The sequence below is a fragment of the Rhineura floridana genome, chromosome 5 (genome assembly GCF_030035675.1).
Source record: "Rhineura floridana isolate rRhiFlo1 chromosome 5, rRhiFlo1.hap2, whole genome shotgun sequence".
Lineage (NCBI taxonomy): Eukaryota > Metazoa > Chordata > Lepidosauria > Squamata > Rhineuridae > Rhineura > Rhineura floridana.
The window spans coordinates 169406453-169428416 of NC_084484.1; the positions used below are offsets into that span (position 1 = coordinate 169406453).

General features: G+C 43.0%; 1 long non-coding RNA gene across 3 annotated transcripts in view; it reads left to right on the forward strand.

The window, feature by feature from the left end:
* The window catches only part of LOC133385565 (uncharacterized), an 86934-nt gene extending 70030 nt beyond the window's left edge, over window positions 1-16904 (forward strand). The window contains exons 2-4 of one of the 3 annotated variants that reach the window (XR_009762905.1): window positions 9008-9128; window positions 13064-13273; window positions 16031-16904. This is a non-coding gene — a long non-coding RNA (uncharacterized LOC133385565). Of the gene's footprint in view, window positions 1-8529; window positions 8640-9007; window positions 9129-13063; window positions 13274-16030 lie in introns of all 3 variants that reach the window. The other 2 variants (XR_009762906.1, XR_009762904.1) reach the window with 2 other exon arrangements.
* The last annotated feature ends 5060 nt before the right edge of the window (window positions 16905-21964 follow it).

Genomic DNA, 21964 nt, shown 5'->3' on the forward strand with positions numbered 1-21964 from the left:
AGGTGGCAGAGCATGTAACCCCTGAGCCACTCACTGTGGAGGTGATCTTTAGCTGGCCCTTGACACCCAGGAGATGCAAGCGGGGATTTAAACTCACAGACCCTGGACTCCCAGCCAGGCTCTCCTCCCCACTGTACTATACCAGCTAGGGGTACCCTTTTCCAGTTTTGGCTGGCAGGCCAGCTGTGACCATTCCTGGACCGGGATAGCCTGATCACAGTGGTCCATGCATTGGTAACTTCAAGACTTGATTACAGTAACACACTTTATGTTGGGCTGCCCTTGCATCTGGTCCAGAAGCTGCAGCTGGTGCAGAATGAGGTGGCCAATATTCGCATGGGAACATGTTACTTCTTTTTCTGAGAAACCTGTACTGGTTGCCGATTTCCTATCAGGCCAGGTTTGTTTGTTATTTATTTTATTTATATCCCACCCTTCTTCCAAGTAGGACCCCAGGGTGCTATGTAAGATTCAAATTCTTGTGTTAATTCACAAAAACCTGGGCCCAAAGGACCTTAAGAACCACCGGATTCCTTATGCTCTACCTTGATCACTGAGATCTTCTCTCACTGAGGGCGCTTGGGTTCCTAAAGCCCCTGAGGTTCAGTCAGCCTTTACCAAGGACCAAGCTTTTAGTATGGCAGGCCCTGCCCTGTGGAACCCCTTGCCAATAGAACTCCAACAGGAGTTATCTCTGCTTTCTTTTAAATGTCTTTTGAAAACTGTATTGTTCAGACTGGCCTTTGGAATGTGATTTTCTTTTTACCAACCCGTGTTTATGTTTTTTTAATTGATGTTATTGTATTTATTTTATTTATTTAACAAAACTTGTTTGATTGATTGTGAAAAACCTCTATGTGGTTTACAAAAACATTTTAAAATTGTCAATAAAAACAGTTTTAAAATGTAATTAAAACATTAAAAAATGATTTAAAAACAGCAGTAAACTAAAAAGAGATCAAAAACACATCCGCATCTATGTGTCTGGATAAGCTTGCCTAAACAAAACAGTTTTAAGCAGGTTGCGGGAAGTGTACAGTAAAGGTGTCTGCCTGATGTCAATAGGCAGGAAGTTCCAAAGCATTAAGTGCAAGCGTGGAACAAGTATTATGTGGCACCTGTAACAGTGCCAGTACTGCAGATCGAAGCGGTTGAGTGGGCACACGTGGGGTAAGGCGATCCCGCCAATAAACTAGTCCCAAGCTGCTAAGGTCTTTTATTTACCTATAGTAGCACCTTGAACTTGGCCCAGTAATTGTTATATTTGGAAACATAATTGTAATATTAGGTTTCTATCTCTACATCTCTTTGTTGAATTTTTATGAAAATGCAGCATATATTTAAACAAATAATAGGTAGAAGGTCCCCTTGTTATTTCTGTATTCATTATTATGAACCTTTCCTCCCCAAATGGGAATTTATTACGTGACCACCAGCAGTGATTACATTTTGTGCTGCTCTAGGCACACTCTGACATGATATAGAACTGTTTGTTTTATTGATCTGTCCCGATCTTGCAGGTGTTAAATATCATCGCTAACCTTTGGTCACTGGAAATTCATTGTTACAATTGCAGCAGTTGGGGATTGCAAATTCAGTCCATGTAACTTCAGGATTTATTTTGATGCCCTGGTTGTGAGCTCATAAATCTCTACATTTGATTAGGGGATTATTGGCTACTCTTTGGATTTATAAACTATATATCTTTCTTAAGAGATTCTTAGACTGTGGATAATAAATGCAAAAGGGTTCCCCCCCCCCGATAGTGTCAGTTTTCTGGTTAGTTCTGTTTGTCTGCCAAGTGCATTTTTTAAAAAGGCCTAATTTGCAAGAATTGATAAACAGTGGCCATATGATTCATCTTAATATAGTCATTGTTGTAAGTTATTATTCCTTAGAAAGAAGTCACAGCATAGCACTTTTCATCCCTTCAATATACAGATCCAGTCACTAAATGGGCATTGATGTGGGTGGAAGGAAAGCTAGATCAGGTTTGACAGATCAGGATTCCTGTTCATGACCATAACATTATTTTTCACACCTCTGTTGGATCCATGGGGAGAGGGGAAGGGGACAGGACCAGGGTGCATGATCCTGCTCCTACACCACCCCTGTGTGTTAATGTACATATTATGTGCTCCTACTGGGAGGAAGGGTGGGATGTAAATCTAATAAATAAATAAAATAGAAGGTATGAAGTGTGCTTCTCTCTCAAATAGAAAAATCCCTTTAAATGTACTTATACATTAAGATTAGCATAGAGACAAACGGATGTAAAACTTGACCCAAAGGAGGAATGGCCTCACTGGGGCCTAACCTTCAGTACCAGTAACTTGAGAGCACAGTCGTAACCATGGTTACTCAGAAGTAGAGGTGGGGGAGGAATTTGGTTCACATTTAAAGCTGGATTTATCAAATCCACATTTTCCAAAACAACATGAGACCCAAAGCACAGCCATTCTTCAAAATGCACACCTGTCTGAATTTTGCGACGCAGTTCTCCACCCAAACAGCATTTTAAAAAAATACATATGATTAGGGGAATGAATATATTAGTGAAATATATGCATTATGTCAGGAGAAATTGCTTGCAAAAATGTGTACATCAGTCAAAATTGCAGACAAAAATGTGTTTGTTAGGAAAAATTTACACTAAAATGCTGGAGAATTTTCATGAGAAAGAAACAAAAACGTAAATTGGAGCAGAACTGAATTTACGATTGGAAAAATGAGAAACTAAGAGAACTGGAATTGATAGTATACAGACATGGAAGACCATCTGATTTACTGCCTGGCTTCCTTCCTACATTTTTATGAAGACTGTTACTGGGCCCCATTAGAGCCATTCCCTCAGTTTCTCCTACTGTGCACAAGCCTTTGTTTGTTGCTACCGCCAAGTTTACGTCTCCCTCCCCCTTAGGATTCAGTTTAAAGCTCTTCTGATGAATTTACATGCTGCAGCGAAACATATTATTCCCAGACCTTGTGAGGTGCAACCCATCACTTGCCAGCAGTCCCATCTTCCAGGAAGCATAGGCCTTGGTCCCAGCATCCAAATGTCTTGCGTCGGCACCACCTTCATAGCCAGTCGTTCACCCGGAGTATTTTTCTTTCCCTTTCCACTCCTCTTCTAAGTACCTGAAGGATGGACGAGAAACCTATCTGGGCCCCAAAGTCCTTGAGTTTCCTTCCCAGAGCTTCAAAGTCTGACGTGATTTCTTCTTAGCTCCGCTTGGCATAGGTCTGGAAGCTTCGAGAGCTGCTGCCTGTCAGTGTAAATCAGAAACGGACAATGTAGACCAGACGTTGTTGGGTGTTGAGCTTCCATCATCCCTGATGGTTGGCCATGACTGCTGGGCTTAATCGGAGTTGGGAGTCTTGCCAACATTTGGAGGGCACCCTGTTGGCTACCCCTGGTATAAACATACTGAGCTAGATGTCTCCCAGGTTCCTTGATGTGTACCAGGTTGTTTGGTGTATGAGAACACACAGTGCTTTCCCAGTTCAGGTGGTGGTGGTACAGAATTCACACAATAATGTGTGGATATTTTTGGGTGTGTGTGCTTATTCCTTGTGGCAGCATTGCAAGCCTGCTGCAAATTATGGAACACAGAAGAAAGCTGCCTTATGCTGACTCAGACCCATTGGTCCATCTAGCACAGTCTTTTCTACACTGACTGGCAGCAGCTCTCTATGGTTTCAGACAGGGGACGCTGCCAGCCCTACCTGGAGATTCAACCTGGGACCTTCTGCATGCAAAGCAGATGCTCTACCACCGAGCTATGACCCTTCTCCAATATATGGAAATATATAGGAAGCTGCCATTGTACTCAGTATTGCCCACACTGACTGGCAATGGTTTTCTGGGACTTTAGACCGCATTCATACAGATGCTGGGGACTGAACTTGGGACCTTGTGCATGCCAAACAGATGCTCTGCCACTGAGCTATGGCCATGTGCATGGCTTCCCAGCACACATACTCATGGTAAAAGAAACACATGCTGGTGTAGTGAGAATCGGCATGGTGAAGTGGTTAGACTGTTGGGCTGAGACTGGATAGACTTAAGTGCAAATCCCCTCTCAGCTGCCCAGAGTACTGGGTGACCTTGGGCCAGCCATCGGCTCTCAGCCTAACCTGCCTAGCAAGGTTGCTGTGAAGATAAAACATGGCTTGCGGGGGGAAGAACCCACCTATGCCATGTCTAGGATATAAATAAATATAGTAGCCAAGAACATGCTGTCAGCTAGGGAGTGCCTGGTTCAAATTTTGCCTAGGTGATAACCTTAAGCCAGTCTCTGTCTCCCACACATAATATGTGGATCATAATGATAGTGGCTTCCCTTACAGGGGCATTGTAAGGGTAATTGAGATAATGTATGTGCAAGTGGTTTGAACACTCAGAAGCTGTAATCTGAGTGCTAAATAGGATTATTGCATCTGTGATGGCTTCGTGTGACAATCAGGACATGCTTTTCTTCTTTTGCCTTGGCCTCTGCTGTAGAAGGAATGTTATCTGCGAAGCAGTCCCAAGACACTTGGAATTATTAAAACCTCATTGAAATAGCTCGCTTTCTCTCTTTTTTTAGAACTTCTTGTCATTCTGGCAGAATGTGGATATGATTTTCATTTTTCCAAATGCAATTGGAAAGCACGGAAACTCAAAGCCGCATTTACTGTAAAAAGTGATGTTTTGCTAATGGCGGGTCAATTTTGATTTAGGCCTGTAATTTGGCAGGGGAAAAATACCTATCTCCAGTCTGAAGGACGGCAATTTCATGTGCTCTCCTAATACTTCCAGAATTGCCTTGCATATAACTAAAAGCCTTTTACCCTTGAAAATAACGGAATACTTCACTAGCATGTAATGGGCTGCTGGAAACTTCTGTGATATTCTAGAAAATTTATCTTCACGCACTAGAGGAAAGGAATGAGTCTTTATACCAAGCTGATTATTATCTCAGTATCGGTTCTCTGTTCCAGTGCAGACAGAATTCTAATGGTCACCTAACCATTGTTTGGAATTAGGGAGTGTGTCATGGGCTCACATGCTTCCTCCGTCTTCCTTTGCCTGTATAAATTCCCTTCCCTTTGTTGTGCATTATTACATATGAACCAATGCTAACCATGATTAGTTGTAACCAGGGTTTGCAAACCAGCTTTGCTCCCTGGTCTCAAACCTTGTCTACAAATTTGCTTCCCTTTGTTAACTGTTACAGTATGATATCTGAACCAGCACTAACCATGGTTTGTTTTAACCAAGGTTTGCATACCAGTTTTGACCCCTGGTTTTGAAACCATGGGTTGTATTCAGTTAAGTCCTACTCAGAGTAGACCCACTGAAATTAACAAACCTAAGTTAGTCATGTCTGTTAACTTCAGTGGGTCTGCTCTTGAGTAGGACTAGCATTGAATACCACACCTTGTCTACAAATTCTCTCCCCTCTGTTAACATGTGTTGCAGTATTACATGTGAAACCACACTAGCCATGTTTGGTTTTAACATACCAAGGTATGTAACAGTTTTGATCCCTCCTTTAAAAAACGTGTCTAGAAATTCCCTTCCCTTTGTTAACCTTGTTAATTATGTCTGAACCAGGCTAACCATGGTTGGCTTTAACCAGGCTTTGCAAACCAGTTTTGATCTCTGGTTTTGAAACCTTGTCTAAAAGCTGTCCAGGTTAGCACTGTGGCAAATGTGACGCTGCACAGTAGGATCTCTAGCATTAAAGCTGCACCTGGGAAGTCTTGTGTGATGATAAGGATTAACTTTTGATGCTTGGCATTGTGATATAAGTCCCTTTTACACCCAAAAGCATAGTCTTGCTAGATCAGATTGAGACCCCTCCCCCCTTTTAATCTAACACAAGTGGGACCGGCAACAAAATCTTGCAGTGTGGAATGCTCCTGTTCAGGACTTGAGCTAGCCATGCCCTCCTCCAGAATACTCCATTCACTTCCACTTCCATCCCCCCTTTTCTTTTACTTTTTCTCTTTCCCAACAGTCACTTAATTTCTGTGGCTACTGGGCATGGCCAGTCCTAGTTGGGCTGTGTTTGAGAAGTGTTTTCTTTCTCTTCTTTTCTCACCCTGCTTTTTTGCCACCTTAGGGTTTTTAAAAAGTTGTAGATTTTTGCTTTTTTTGCGGCCCACACAATCCCTCCTACTTCCTGTGTGCTAGGCTACCTTGCCTCCAACCTATTTCACACTGTCTTCCTCCCCTCCCCAGTCAGAATGCAGGTTATGCTGTGAGCAGGTAGCTTGGCTGACCTTTCCCTAAGCTTCTTCATCCATCCTCTGCTCCTTCCTCCCCCCCCCCCAATGCAAGTGCATGCATGTGCAGCTTTCCTGTTTTGGATTATCTTATTTATTTATTTATTAGATTTATATCCTGCCCTTCCTCCCAGTAGAAGCCCAGGGCGGCAAACAAAAGCACTAAAAACACCCTAAAACATAAAAACAGACTTTAAAATATATTAAAACAGAACATCTTTAAAAACATTTTTTTAAAAAAAGCTTTAAAAACATCTTTTAAAAAGCTTTAAAATGCATTAAAAAGCAATTCCAACACAGATGCAGACTGGGATAAGGTCTCTACTTAAAAGGCTTGTCGAAAGAGGAAGGTCTTCAGTAGGCACTGAAAAGATAACAGACCTATCTAATATTTAAGGGGAGGGAATTCCAAAGGGTAGATGCCACTATGCTAAAGGTCCACTTCCTATGTTGTGCGGAACAGACCTCCTGATAAGATGGTATCTGCAGGATGCCCTCACCTGCAGAGCACAGTGATCGACTGGGTATATAAGGGGTAAGGCAGCCTTTCAGGTATCTTAGTCCCAAGCTGTATAGGGCTTTGCAGACCAAAACCAGCACCTTAAACTTAGCCTAGTAGCTAATAGGTAGCCAGTGTCCTTGTGCAATAGGTAGCCAGTGTAGTTGTGCAAATCTCTGTGTTCAGTTGAACCTGCATAGATCACCCTCTTGTGCATGGGTGGTGCTTTTATTATTATTTGTTACATTTACCAGTTGCTTTGCACCAAAAGAAAACGTCTCAGAGCAACTTGACAAGATGAAATACAAGTGCAATTGAAAACCAGAAAGAAATGAAACAATAAACCATGCAAAAGCCCCCAGGTGTTCATCCAGTAAAATACTAACGAGGAAAGTCCTACCCACACCAGTAAAAGATGTGCACCACCGTAGGAGGCAGTTTAATTATCAAGAAAAGAGAAATGCACTGCCTTCAAGTGGATCCCGACCAATGGCTACCCTATGACTAGGGTTTTCATGGTAAGCAGTGTTCAGAAGGGGTTTACCATTGCCTTCCTCTGAGGCTGGGAGGCAGTGACTGGCCCAAGGTCATGCAGTGAGCTTCATGGCTGTGTGGGGATTCGAACTCTGGTCAAAGGCCTGGATAAAGTCTTAGCCTGGTGCCTAAAGATGAGGAGGCTACCAGGTGCTTTTTCCTGGGGAGAGCATTCCACAGACGGACATCACCACTGAAAAGGCCCATTCTTTTATGGCCACCCTCCACTTCTCCCTTGGGCGGGGCACACAGAGAAGTACATCTGATGAAGCCTGCAGGGTCTGGGCTAGTTCATATGGGGAAAGGCAGTTTTGGCTTCATAATGATTGGCACACACACACAAGCTTTGCTATTAATAGTAACGTGGAGTGTTTTTTCTCTGATAAGTGACAAATCTAAGGAAGCTTACAAAGGCCATGAAAGTGATGGCCACCCCCTGTTATTGCACAGCCTTTGAATACAGAAGTTACAATTAGCTGAATGAGAAGCCTATTCCCCCAAGAACTAATGTAATGTATAAAGTGATGCCTACATTTACCAAAGTGGTTTAAATATTGCATCTAGGGATGTGCATTCGTTTCAGAAAAGAACGACAAATGAAACGTATGTGAGAAGCAAATGAAAATATAGCGACGAATGGGAGAAATGAATGCAAATTCTTTCATTTTGAGTCTCACGGGAGGAATTCTTGAAGCTGACAAGAGACGTTGTGTTGCATCAGTGAGCAAATTGATACATCCAGGGAACTTTCTGTAGGGAGAGAGAGTTCTTAACATCATGAAAGCTGTCCAGTTTGAAACATAAAACAACAGGAAGCTTAGAGGACGTCATCCCCTTTTTAGTTCCTTATAACGTGGGTAGCCACTACGGCACCCTCCAGATGTTACTGGAGTCTAAATCCCATGAGCCTCCGCCAGCATGACCAAAGGAGGGTGCCATGTCTGCTACCCCTGCAGAAACTTTGTGCAATCTGTCTGAAAGTTGGCAAGTCTAATGCCTTTGGGAGTAGTACCATACCTGAATGGTTCATGCTATTTGGATGGAAAACTTCAAAGGTACAGGCATCAAAAGACAGTTGATTCACCATTGTAACCAACATAGACACGAAATGAACGAGTCACAAACAGCAAATGAAACTAATGAAAGAGAAACGAAATGAATGAGGCAATAATGAATGGGGCTCACGGGAACTAAATGGAAAACAATTTTTTTTTCTTTTCCAGTGCACATTCCCAATTGCGTCTTCTTCCAAGGGAGAGAGAAAGAGGAGCTCATGATTGTTAATGCAGAAGTGTGCTATTTTGGGTTTTCCAGTGCACACTCTCTATGCATGGTGAGGAGAGTGTTATGCAGAAGCAAAAGCAGAATGCTCTGTTGGGGGCAAATGTGAAAAGGCACTTCCAAGTACCCATAAGAAGCTTCTCAGAATATCTACTCCCCCTCCTTTCTGTATAATTCCTCAATAAATTATTTTCATTGAGGCATTACAAATATTTTTTTTTAAAAAAAAAATCCAAATCCTGCTGACCTTAATAAATGAGAATGTAAAAAAAAACACATTTTTTTTAAGTTCAGTAGTTTTCCGTACAATGACATGACTTGATGTTTACAAATATCTGGTCTGTTTTCTTTTTTAAAAAAATTGTCAGTGGAATTACTCAAGGCAGTTCTTTATTTTCTTGGTCATTTATTTCCTTTCAGCACTGATATGCATTTGCTTGTATACTGAGCCAGCTTTTGGGATAAAACGAAGCCTCTGGCATCAAAGCTTCTTCCTGGGTTGTGTGGACTCAATAATGCAAAGGACATTGTCCAGTGAGAGGTAAGCTTCTCCACCCACCCTCTGTTATAGCACACACACACACACACAAACATGTTGCATTGGTAGTTCCAGAGCTTAATGGCTCTTTGTAATATAGTCACGTGTGATATGATGAAAATGTATAAAATTATGCATGGCATGGAGAAAGTGGAAAGAGAGAAGTTTTTCTCCCTCTTGCATAACGCTAGCACTCATGGACGTCCAAGCAAGCTGAATGTTAGAAGATGCAGGACAGACGAAAGAAAGTACTTCTTCACACAGTGCAGAGTTAAACTATGAGAATTTGCTCCAGCAGGAGGCAGTGATGGCCACCAACCTGGATGGCTTTCAAAGAGGATTAGACAAATACATGAAGGCTTTCAGTGGCTACTAGCCATGATGGCTATGCTCTGCCTCCATGGCTGGCAGCATTGTGCTTCTGACTGCCAGTTGTTGAAAACCCCAGGAGGGGAGAGGCTGTTGTGTTCAGGCCCTGTCGAAGAGCTTCCAATGGGCATCTGGTCAGCCACTGTGAGAACAGGATGCTGGACTAGATGGGCCATTGGCCCGATCCAGCAGGCTCTTCTTCGGTTCTTGAGTGCAAATTTCATCCAGTGTGGGGGAACGGAAGAGCTGAAATTATTCAATAGGTCTTGGGGGTTGGACTTCCGGGAAGGGTGACTTAGCCTGTGCCTGCTTTTGAGACGGGCTCCTGCCTCAAAAGAAGCTTATTCAGATATATCAGTCAGTTTTTTCTTTTTTTTTTGACTGATTAAACTTCTCCCGGGTAGGGAGAAACGAAGAGATTAACCTCAAAGCCTATTTTTGTTGGGACGACCAGATCTCATTAATTTATGGGACGAGGTCCAGCCGACGAAGGTGGGACGGATTTTTAACAGCAAGCTCTATCTGATAAAGCGAACGTTCACCTTATCTTCTAAGAGAGAACGCACTAACAGGCAAGCACCCTTCTTTCTATATTTTTCTTTTACTTGACTTAAATTGTTGCTGTTTAAAAGAGATTTGCCAGATTGATCGGTTTTTGACATCTCACTGGGGAGCCATAACTTCTCTCTGCTACGCACTAATTAATAGCTTATCTCTGTTTTTGTTGCAAAAAGCTGTCCTGGATTTGCATTCTAAAGATATACACAGAAGAGGGATTTCTATTCCAGATTTTTATTTTGAAAAATATTATACTGTTTTGAGACTACTCTCTTTTTGGTCTATTTTATTTTGACGAATCTGTTTCTTGACGATTGCCATTAATTGTTTCGATCCTGGGAACTGCATTTTGTTTACTTAACTATTGGAGAGATAAGGCTGTCTGCTCTGTTTATACTGTGATGTCACCAAGTTTGGAGTATTAACCCAATTGTTGCTGAAATAAGAAGTGGTTTTCCTATATTTTTCTTTTAAAATGGCAATTAAGAAAGTGGCTGAAAATCTGGAAATAACTATGTTTCAGAAAATAATGGATGAGATTGAGATAATGAAAATTGAATTGAGTAAAATGAAGCAGGAGATTAAAGATATAAGGGTCCCTGTGAGAGAGGTGACCCTGGAAGGGGTCCCTGTGAGAGAGGAGATCCCGGAGATTGGAACAGGGGTCCCTGTGAGAGAGGTGACCCTGGAGACTGGAATAGGGGTCCCTGTGAGAGAGGAGATCCCGGAGATTGGAACCAACGTGGAACAGGAACAAGATTTGGAGTCTATGGACTTTAGAAATAAAATCTATTGTTTGGAACTCAATGTTATCTCTGAAGAAATGAATGAAGATTCTAGAGATAAAGTTATCAATGGCATGGATAATCTTCTGGACTGGAATGATGTGATGGAGCCCAATATAGAGAAAATCTATGGAATTAACTGCAGCCATGTGACAATGGAAAAACTTTTAAGAGATGACCCAGTGTATTTTGAAAAAAAGAACAGAGATATGATTTTACAGCAGTATTTCAGCAACCTATTCAGAATGGATGGCAAGAAAATATTTGGGATAGAGGTAATCCCCATCAGACTCTTACTATATGACTATGGCTTTGACAGCAAGATTATTATGGAATACTGATAATGGAAGATTGGATATTGAAATTACTGGACTTAACAAGACTACTGAAGATGGAAGATGGAAAATGGAACTAATAGAGATAATAGAACAATGGCTTCTGAAATTATTGAACCTAACAGATTCTGATGTGATGGATTAATTGAAATGTTTATTTTGACTATGGTTATGACAATAAGATTATCATAATTAGTAATGAGATGGATTAATCGATATGCTTATCTGGAAAAAAAAATTGATAGATATATTTCTTAAAGAATTGAAACCTCTCTTTGACTTTTTGTGGAAAGAATAAAGTAATGTTTATGAGATTTGATGATTAAGTAAGATAACTACTGGAGGAAAGTGATTTTATAATATGACTTAAGAGACAGGATTGTTATATATTATAGACTTATAACTGATTTGATCTTTGACAAATGGGAAGTCAATATTTTACTCTTTATTTTTTATTTTTGTTTTTTTTTTTTCTTTTTTTCTTTTTGTTTAACTATTTTTGATTTTGTTTTTTGTCTTTGAATGTTTTATGATTTTGTCTTGTATGTTTTATGAAAATCTGAATAAAAATTATTGAAAAAAAAAAAAATAGGTCTTGGGGGTTGTGTAGTTTACTGTGGCCACTATAGTAAGTTCCCTTTCCCCATCCCCAAAACACCTTACTTCAGGTACCCTTGTTACTAGCCGTACAGATTCTAGCCCCAGATAATGGGGTTGATCTTTTCTCTGGCTTCCAAAGTAGAAACCAAGTGGATAACACAATTACCTTTTAAGGAGTGTCTTTTGGAAGCATGTTGGAAAGCAGGGAGTCAAGAGAGACTTGGATAGATTTGCAGGATCTTGCTACTGCCAGTGTGTGAAAAACAGCTAGATTTTCACAGTCCATATCTGAGCTGGCAGAGGCCATAGAAGATGGCACAGCCAAGATCAGTTACGCGGATATGACCATTTGCTTGCTGGTATGTGTGTGTGTATATATATGTATGTATGTATGTTTGTAAGTCTCTTTTAACCAACCAATATTTATTGATGTTTTTAATAATGTTTTTATGGATGATTTTGCTGATTTTGTTATAACTTTGTATGTTGCCCACCACCTTGTTATACTTTTATGCAAGTGCGGATTATAAATACTTCAACAAATGAATGAGTGTGTGTGTGTTAACGAACTGGCCAATTAAATACATTCTGGATGGTATTTGTTTGGTTTACATTTGTTATAATGTTGGGGAGGGCCCATAGCTCAGTGGTAGAGCACCTGCTTTGCATGCAGAAAGTCCCAGATGCAATCCTTGGCATCTCCAGGTAAGGCTGGGAATGTCCCCAGTGTGAAACCCTGGAAAGCCACTGCTAGCCAATGTGGACAGAAACTGAACTAGAGGGACCACTGGTCTGATCCATCCGTATAAGGTGGCTTCCTACGTTCCTCTGTTGTTTGTCTTACCTTCATTCTCTTCTCCAATCCAAATTCCATTGTATGTTTTGTGTTTCCCTACATCACAAGGTAAGTACAGCAACACCTCAGCTGACTTGAACAACCAAATAGTGAGTCTTGGCACCTATGCACAAAGTCCCCAAAAACAGACTTTATTGCCACTTAAGTAGTAGATTGGAAGATCCTTTCAGAGTCTCTCTTCTCGTGCAGAGGGACTCTGTGATTCATGCTTCCCATCTCTTAGCAATTTTAGTTTGCTTTTTGCTTCCTGCTGCCTAGATAACAGCCGTGCCCTAGCTTGGTATAAAACTAAATTATTTTTGTTAAAGTAACTTGTCATGTTCTTTTGCCATTGGAGTGTTTCTGTGCCATTAGCAGGCATTTGTTGGTGGCAAGAATGACAGACAGTGCAAAAAAATGGGGTTGAATTTAACAGCAGTTCTTCTCCCACCCTAGCAACTTGATGTACTGATTGCAAACCTCATCTTCATTTCAAGACTGAGAGGGAAAGGATGTGTACCACTTTGATGCAAGAATATGCAAGAAGACTATGCTGCATTGTAAACATCTGCAGGCTGCCCATGGGCATTTGGCTGGCCATTGTGAGAAGAGAATGATGAACAGGGGCCACCCACCTATCAGCACCTGATGTCATAATGATTTCAGGTCATCCATTTTCCTTTGTCCATACGGTTTGAAATCAAGGCTTAGATAGAGGCAAAGTAATCACACAATTCATATGGAAAGCAATTCTTATTTTATATTTTGGGGGGAGTTTTGGTGGGGGCTCTTCTTCCTGCAACATTCTTTCTTCATATGAGCATAGCACAGCTTTTTGTTCATTTCTATTCCACCTCTCTTGCTGTTCGACACTGCTTACAAGCATAATTTAAAACAAAATAAAATCCAGCACTTTGGAGAAGGGGTGGCTAACAAGCTCATGCAGATAGACGAAATCAGCAAATCCCAGCCGAACTACATCACCAGCTACACAACGCTAAACGCTCCAGTTTGGACTGTGACTGTAAGGGGTCCCAATTCTGCAGTGGGGTCCTGAGAGCAATTCTACACATGAACAGTTCCAGTTATATCTCTGGATTGTTGGGTCATATGCATCTGCAAATCGTGTGATACTCAAGGACACTTTCTGCAAATATACAGTTACGAATCTGTGCTCGAGAACTCATAAGTGCATGTGGGCAAATGGAACACCTGTCCACTGTTTTGCGTACATGCAGGCAAATCATATCCACACATCTTTGAAATAACCATCCCATTAATAAGATGGTGAGATATACCTGCATTGGGCTAAACTTTCCCATCACTGTTGCACTGTGTGTATGTTTCTAGCACTGCAGTTGGCACATTTCTCTGACCAAATCAGGTTTACTAAAATGCCAGATGTGACCGTTCTCTCATAGTGAGCATTAATTCTCCTGCCCTTGCCAGGCGATGCAAGCCAGGGTTTGAGCGGCTCAGTCCACAAGAAGCCCTTGTATTCCCGCTCACATCTTGCAGAACTGATAAATGCGGGTTGGATCAGGATGCAGTGAGAAGATGGATGTTTTCGCTTTGCGCCGTCTGCCTGGCCTATCAGCAGGAGGCTGTAGACCTCTGGCTCAGACCTCTTGTTCAAGATGGGAGCTTAGGGCCCTGTATCGACAGAACACTTAATTCTCGTTATTTCCATTGAGCCTTTAGTTGGGTTATCTTGTTTGTCTGGCTGTCTGGAATGTATGGGACCCTGCCTTGTAGCTGAATTAAACTCGGCGCAACTTTGGTGGCCTTGGAGAAGCATCTGGGGCATGATGAAGTGCTGCAATTTTTTGCACAAGGAGAGTATTATTATGGCCTTCTGGGGCTTAGTTTGGATAGAAACTACTGAGCTTTTCTTTTTGGGTATTCACCAGAATTTCAGAGTAGGATGATCCTGTGCAAATGAGCAAAGGTCCCCTGTGCCTTTTTTTTTAAAGAGTCATGCAGAATCGGGGACAGACAGTAGGTTTATTTATTTTATTATATTTGTTGGCTTGTGCAGAAGCCTCTAAGCCAGCCTTTGGCACCTTGGTGCCCTCCAGATGTTTTGGACTACAACTCCCACGGTCCTGCTGGCTGGGACTGATGGGAATTGTAATCCAACACATCTGGAGCGCACCAGGGTGGCGAAGGCTGCTCTAAGTGGTATACAGGAAAAGCATATTTAAAAAGCTGAACACAACCAATGCAAACTGTTAATGAATAAAACACAATGAATTGCAAGGCTCTCTTCTGACTCCTAATAGTTTAATTGCAGCAGCAGCAGCAGCAACAACCACCACCACCAAAAGGCTCCCCTCATCCCTCCCGTGTGTGTGAGCTCAATTTTCATACTGACAATAAATTTTGGGGATGAGCATGTGCTCAGAAGCACTCTGTTTCTTAATTCTGTGTGTCCCTCCCTATTTTTGTGTGTGTCTCTCCCTCCTGGGTCACTATTTTTCATCTGTCTCAGAGTTCCAGTTAAAAAATTAACTAGATCCCACAAGCCTGAAGTCTGTCCAGCACTGGGGTGGAAGGGGACATTTCAACAGGGGCTGTCGCTGAAGTTACCCGGAAGAGGGTTGATAACAGGGATAAAGTTGAGCCCGGGCTGAGCTCTGCAGATTACTGTAACTGCCTGTTGGGCTGTAAAACAGTGTTTTTCAGCATGTGTAGAGTGCTCTTCCTTTGCTCCACTACAGCTTTGTCTCTGTGCAGTTGGAATTGGAGGCACAGCCCTTCTGGTTTTGGCCAGCAAGTCATGGAGAGGCCGACGGCTTCTCTCTGGGCACAGATAGGAGTGCTTTGAGCCAGCAGTGGCGACCAACATCTCAATTTCTCATCCCTGCATGACAAATGGCCCTTTTACTTCCCACTATGGCACATGTTCTCCATATTGAGAGAAACTTTTGATTCTCAGGGTTGCAACATGCCCTGTAGCCTCTTTCCCTGCACACAGTAACACATTAAGAATTTTCTCTGTGCCCAGCTAAGCCAAAGCTATAAAAGAAGGCTTGGGGACCTTTCTTCAGCCTGAGGGCCACATTCCCTTCCGATCAATCTTCTGAGGGCCACATGCCAGTGGTGGGTGGGCAAGAGGTAAAAGTAGCCAGAACAATGGATGTAAATTTTACCTTTGTACAATAGGCTAGCTTCTACACACACATACACCCCTCTCTGCTCTCCATCCAAGAGTTCAGGGACACATTCCAGCCAGGCGAAGACACGTGGTGTGTGAAGCAGGGCTAGTCAAGGATGTGGGTTGGGAATCGTTCCAAGGGCCAGACAGAGAGGTCTGGAGGGCCGCATTAAGCTCCTCACCTCTGCTATAAAACCTTGTAACCCTTGTTAAAGCAGCTGTGTCGGTGCGGCCAGAGAATCATTTTTCTTTCTTTTCATTTTCAGGTTTTTGTGCGGGAATTCCTCAAAATCAAAAGGGGGCAGCTTTTGACGAAGAGGCGCATCTTGTTCGCATTGTGACACGTCTTGATTTTTTGCTGTAGTTTGGTCGATTGACAGAAGGCCCAGACGAGGAGGAGGAGGATGCGACAACTGAAAGGGAAGCCCAAAAAGGAGACGTCCAGAGACAAAAAGGAGAGGAAGCAAGCGATGCAGGAAGCCCGGCAGCAGGTCACAACTGTGGTGCTCCCAACGCTGGCCGTGGTGGTGCTTCTGATTGTGGTTTTTGTTTATGTTGCAACCCGCCCAAACACGACTGAATGATGGGGATTTTGAACGCTGTTGTAACTTTAGGCAGCCAGAGCTTGCCTCTTGTTCCGCTGAGAGCCAGAACCAACAAAAGGTCCCCAAGGGGGGGGAAAAGAGATCTATATCTCCCAGTCAATAATCCTTTTACACAAAGGAATCGTCTTTCTTTGACTTGATCCAAGCTCTGCAGCTTCTCTCTCTCTCGGAATGTAACGCAGAACATATTTGCCACTGTGGCACAAAATGTTCTCTTGCCCAGCTTACGTGCCTTTTTGACTTCAAGTGTGTGTGTGTGTGTGTGTGTGTGTAGGAGCTCTCCCCCTTTTTAATTACCTGTGTCACAAAAGGGGAACTCTGTTGCTCTCAAAAATTTGTATAAATTGGGTTTTAGCCCTTCAGTTTATTGGCAACATTGCTTGTGTCGTTCCTGTGAGTTCTTGTACCTTGGCTTCACAACTTTCCAAAGTAGTGAAACTTCCCCAGCCTTTCATGATTATATAATGGCATTTGAAAACCTTTGATTAAAATATATATTTATTTTTGAATAAAGAAGACAAGTCTTACATAAAAAGCTTGTGTCTTGATTTGCCCCTTAAAGGCTCAGTTGTGAAACCTGACCTATGTTATGTAATGTTTTCCATCAAACGTTCAGCAGACTGCAAACAAAGGGCCACTTTCCTTCTCTGTGAGGCTTAACCGATGAATAATTTAAAGATAATTTTAAGATCTTGAGCTTATCCTGGCAAAACAAGCTTGTAGGAACTTGTAGGAAGTGATAACCTGAGCTTCAAGGGGTGGTTGAAATTGTTCAAGAAACATTAATTTAACTGTTAATAAGAAATTGCAATTTGAGAAGTGGGCCACACATAGGTCATTTTAATTATTATTGTTTTTTAATTTCCATATTTTCATCCTCATTTATTGAGGGGCTGCTTAGAACAAGATGTAAAAACAACATGAATTAAAACTGACAGAATGTAGGAAGCTACCTATCACCACCACTTTCCACACAAGTGTCTCAAGACGATGAACAATAAGAACAGTTAAAAAAAACATGAAGACCGTAGATATATTTAAAAAACAAAACCATACAAAATGCACACCCATGGGCAGAGATTTGGAAAGCCCATTAGAACGAAAAATATCTTCCAGCTGATTCTGGAAAGTGCACATAGTGGGCACCTGTCATATCTCGGCAGGAATGCTAGTCGATAGAACAACAGAGGCAGCCACACTGAAAGCACTGCTCCACATTCCCATGGTGTGGGCTTCTGAAACCTTTGGAACTTACAGGAGAAGCTCCCCCATGGACCACAGTGACCTCTTAGGTATATAAAGGATAAGGTGATCTCTCGAGTAACCTGGTCCTGAGCTGTATAGGGCCTTATATGTTAGTACCAACACCGTGAACTTGGCCTGGTAGCAGATTGGCACAAGCAAGGTGCTATATGTTGGCAGTAGTTTGCCCCGAGAAGCAACGTAGCTGCCACGTTCTGCACCAGCTGCAGCCTCTGGACCAGCCGCAAGGGTTGTGAGCTCTGACTGTTTGTCCACCTAGCTGAGTATCATCCTGATTGACAGCAGCTCTCCAGTCTTTCCCCATCACCTCCTACCTGATCCTTGTAAATGGAGATGCCAGAGACTGAACCTGACATCATCTGCTTACGAAGCAAGTGCTCAGGCACTGAGCTGTGGTTCCGCCCCAGCAGTGTAGAATAAAACAAACTCCAAATTGAAGGAGGTAAAGGTCGTAGGGCAAAGGTAAAGAAAGCCCAAGTCATAAAAAAGGAAAGCTAGAAAGGCCTGGTGGGACAAGGAAAGCTTGATTTGGCACCTTAAAGTATGGAGAGAAGACGCCAGCAGTCGCTTAACAGTGTGTTTGGTGGCGGTGATGGTTTGGCATTCACCTGACCTCCATCTGGTTACATTGCTGCTGCTTTCTAGGAAGTCGAACTGGGGAGGGGAGATTGTGGTGAGGTTGGTGTGCAAGCGCACTGGTGGGAGCACTGAATTCCCTCTGCTGGTGCGTTTGCACTGTGCCGACCTTGCCTCCCAGCAAGCAGCAGCAATGCAACCGACCGGACCACACTACTGGATGTCAAGCCGGCCTGTTTCAGCATTGTAGCAGTAACCAAGAAATCCACACAGCCATAGACTCAGGGATGTTGTAAGGAATGGCCCGGGGGGGAGAGCAGGAGAGCCCCTGGTGTTCTCTGGCAGGCCCCGGATCTTGTGCCTTTCCCCCCAGCCCCTTTTTATTTTTGTGATTTTGAGTTGTTTTAAATTGTTTCTAAGGTTGCATTTCAATTAATGTAACCTGCCCTAGAACCTCAGAATGAAGGGTGGAATAATAACAATAATACAAACTAGTGGGGGTACAGTATTGGTGAGACCCCCCCCCCCAGCTGCCTACTATAGTGATTTCCTAGGGGCATCTATGCATATAAATTAGCATATGCAAACTTCCTGCATCTTTGTGTCAGGGGCTTGTGGTCCAAATCTTTTAAGCAGCAAACTTGCCTGCATAGACCTCCATCTGCTTTAAGCACAGGGCGAGGCCTCCTCAGGACATCATGACATATGACAGCGGCGTACCTAGCGTATTTGACACCCGGAGCAGATCGTTTTTTAACATCCCCCTCCTGTATATGACCAAAATTATTTTCAGTAATAATCATGAAATGGAACTAATAAGAATAATGGCCAGAAAAGATAACGGAGACAGTGAAAATGTTATTGAATTTTGTATATATAATCATGCCAGTAAAAAATAAATAAATATTACAGTACAAAAAAGGGAAAAAGTAATGGATGAATACTTTTTAATTACATTGTAATGTGTTTTTTTGAAAAAAGGGGAAAAAAACATACATATTGAACACTTTGAGGTGTGACCAGTGGGGTATGTACTTACCAACCCTCTGTCATCCATGCATTATGGCAGTTTGCTGATACATAAATATTGATGGCTAGAAATGTGACACTAAAAGTGGCCTTCAAAGGTGCATTTATGCCCTCACAGGCACATGCACACCAAATGTCCACGTTGGTCTATATACCTGGGCGCGTACACACATGTACAAGTACAAAGCCCATCGTGTCCACATCCACAGTGCCGGCACCCTGACTGAGCTGAGAAATGATCGCCCAGTCCACAAATGCACCTGCGCAAAGTTTGTGGTCTCTTCCCACATGCAAAAAGAGGCAGGTAAGGGTGTGTTGCCCCCGTGGCCGTGTTCAACGCCACATGCCCAGAGGTTAGCTTCACACATCCACACATCTGGGCATTTACCTGCCCGCACATGACTTCCAGGTTGCTGCCCGCTGGAGAGTCCTCCTTTCCTGTGTGCCGCCACCTCTGGAATGCACGGCGGTGGGAGAGGAGGAGGAGGGCTGGCAGCACTGAGCACCCTGCTGGCTCCAGGGAGCTCCTCGGGTGCAAAGGTGCTGACCTCCCCCCACAGCCGCTGGGTGCGCTGGACCCCAGCCCACCCCTTGGCTCCCTGGCTCACTCACTGGCTTGGCCCCGGGCCGGGTGCCTCTCGCTGACTCGCCTGCCAGCTGTGCCTCCTCTGCCTGTCAGCGCCAAGAGCCACGCTCTGCCTCCTGCCCAGCCTGCGCCTCTCCAGCTGAGCCCCGAGCATTAACTGCTTCAGCTCCAGCCTGCTCCAAAGAGCTCACAAGGAGGAAGGCTGGTCCAGAAGGGCGAAAGGGGCACTGCCCCACCGGCCCCGGCCGGCCTTCCTCCCTGCCTCTGCCTCCTCCTCCACGCTTGTCTTGGGGTTGCTCCCAGCAGGGACGAGAAGGAGGAGGAGGGAAACGCAGGATGAGCTGCTCTGCCTGCCATTGAGTCTGGCTCTGGCACTGTCTGACAATGCACCCCCTTATTGCCTGCACCCGGGGTGGGCCGCTCCCACCGCTGCATCCTTGGTATGCCACTGACATATGAGAGCTTTATATGGGAGAAGGGACACCCCCAGATATGCTGGGCCTAAGCTGTGGAGGGCTTCCAAGATCAACACTTTCCCCCCCTAAAGTTTTCTAGGTGCTGTACAAAGATTAAAACACAATACAGTCCCAGGCTTACAAGCTAATAATATTGGAATTCTTGTCACTGCCCCTCAAAAAAGATATCATAAGAGCTGGGAAGGGTGCAAAAAAGGCAACCAAAATAATCACAGGGTTGAAGGAACTCCCCTATGAGGAAAAGTTACAAAATTTGAGGCTTTTTACTCTAGAGAAAAGGCAAGTAAGGGGGGGACACTATACATTATGTATATAAAATTATGCATGGTGTGGTGAATGTGGATAGAAGTGTTTCACACTCTTTCACAGTACTAAAACCAGGTTTCATCTAATGCATGGAGCATTCAGAGCAGACAAAAGGACGAACTTCACACCGTTCATAGTTAAATGCTGGAATTAGCTATCAGAAGATGCAGTGATGGCCACCAACTTGGATTGGTTTAAATGGGGATTAGACAAATTAATGGAGGACCAGGCTATTAGTTTTGATTGTGGCTGTATGATGCATCCTGAATCAGAGGCATTATGCGTCTGAATAAAAGTTACTGTGAATCACAGGTGAGAGAACGTTGTGGCCCTCATGTCTTACTTCTCAAAGGCATCAGATTGGCCATAGTGAGAACTGGAATAAATAGGTCTTTGATCCTGCAGGACTTTTCTTATGTTCTGGATACGCATAATATAGAAAGAAAAAGGAATGATGAGGGCATAGGAAAACAAGCAAATTCAGACTGCAACTTGATGCATTCTTACCTGAGAGTAATCCCCAATGAATCCAGTAAGTATACGACTATGTTGCCAGCCACCAAATCTTCACAAAGTTACATTCATTTTATTTTATTTACTACATTTCTATCCCATCCTTCCTCCAAGGAGCTCATGGTGGCATGCACAGTTATTTTCCCTCTCCATTTTATCCTCACAACAAGCCTGTGAAGTAGGTTAGGCTGAGAGACTGTGACTGGCTCAAGGCCACCCAGTGAGCTTCATGGCTGAGTGTGGATTTGAACCCTGGTCTCCAAGGGCCTAGTCTGACATCCTAAGTACTATACCATGTTGACTCGGTGCATTCTGTGGCCAGACAGAATGGCTACTAAGGGAAACAATGCTAAAAGAATTGCCAAATATCAGTTCAAATATATTTTGAATTGCAATCTGTTTGTGAACTGCACATTGACTGCCCTTGTAACAGGTTTTTCTTCTGTGGTAGAAAATCATAGAGGGAAGGTATGGTAACACTATATATAGAAATGTAATCATAGCAAGTGATAAAAATGTTAACTTCCAAATCTGGTCAAACATCTCTCTTAATATACTTTTTTTTAAAAAAGGAAAAACAAGTTGTATACGTTATTCCAGTAGAAACTTAAAAAACAAAGAAAAGTATTTCAGCAACAAGATTTCAAACTGTTTCTGGGCATGAAATGACGGCAACAGAATGGAATGATTTATTAGAATCATTTTAGCAGAAAAAGTCACACTGTGCTATTTCTTCAAACCCCATCATGTGATAAGCCACCAAAGGTGCTCATTACACGATAAAGCTATTTTACATATATGCTATCAGCCATTCCTTGTTCACAAATCCATTTATAGTCGTGATAT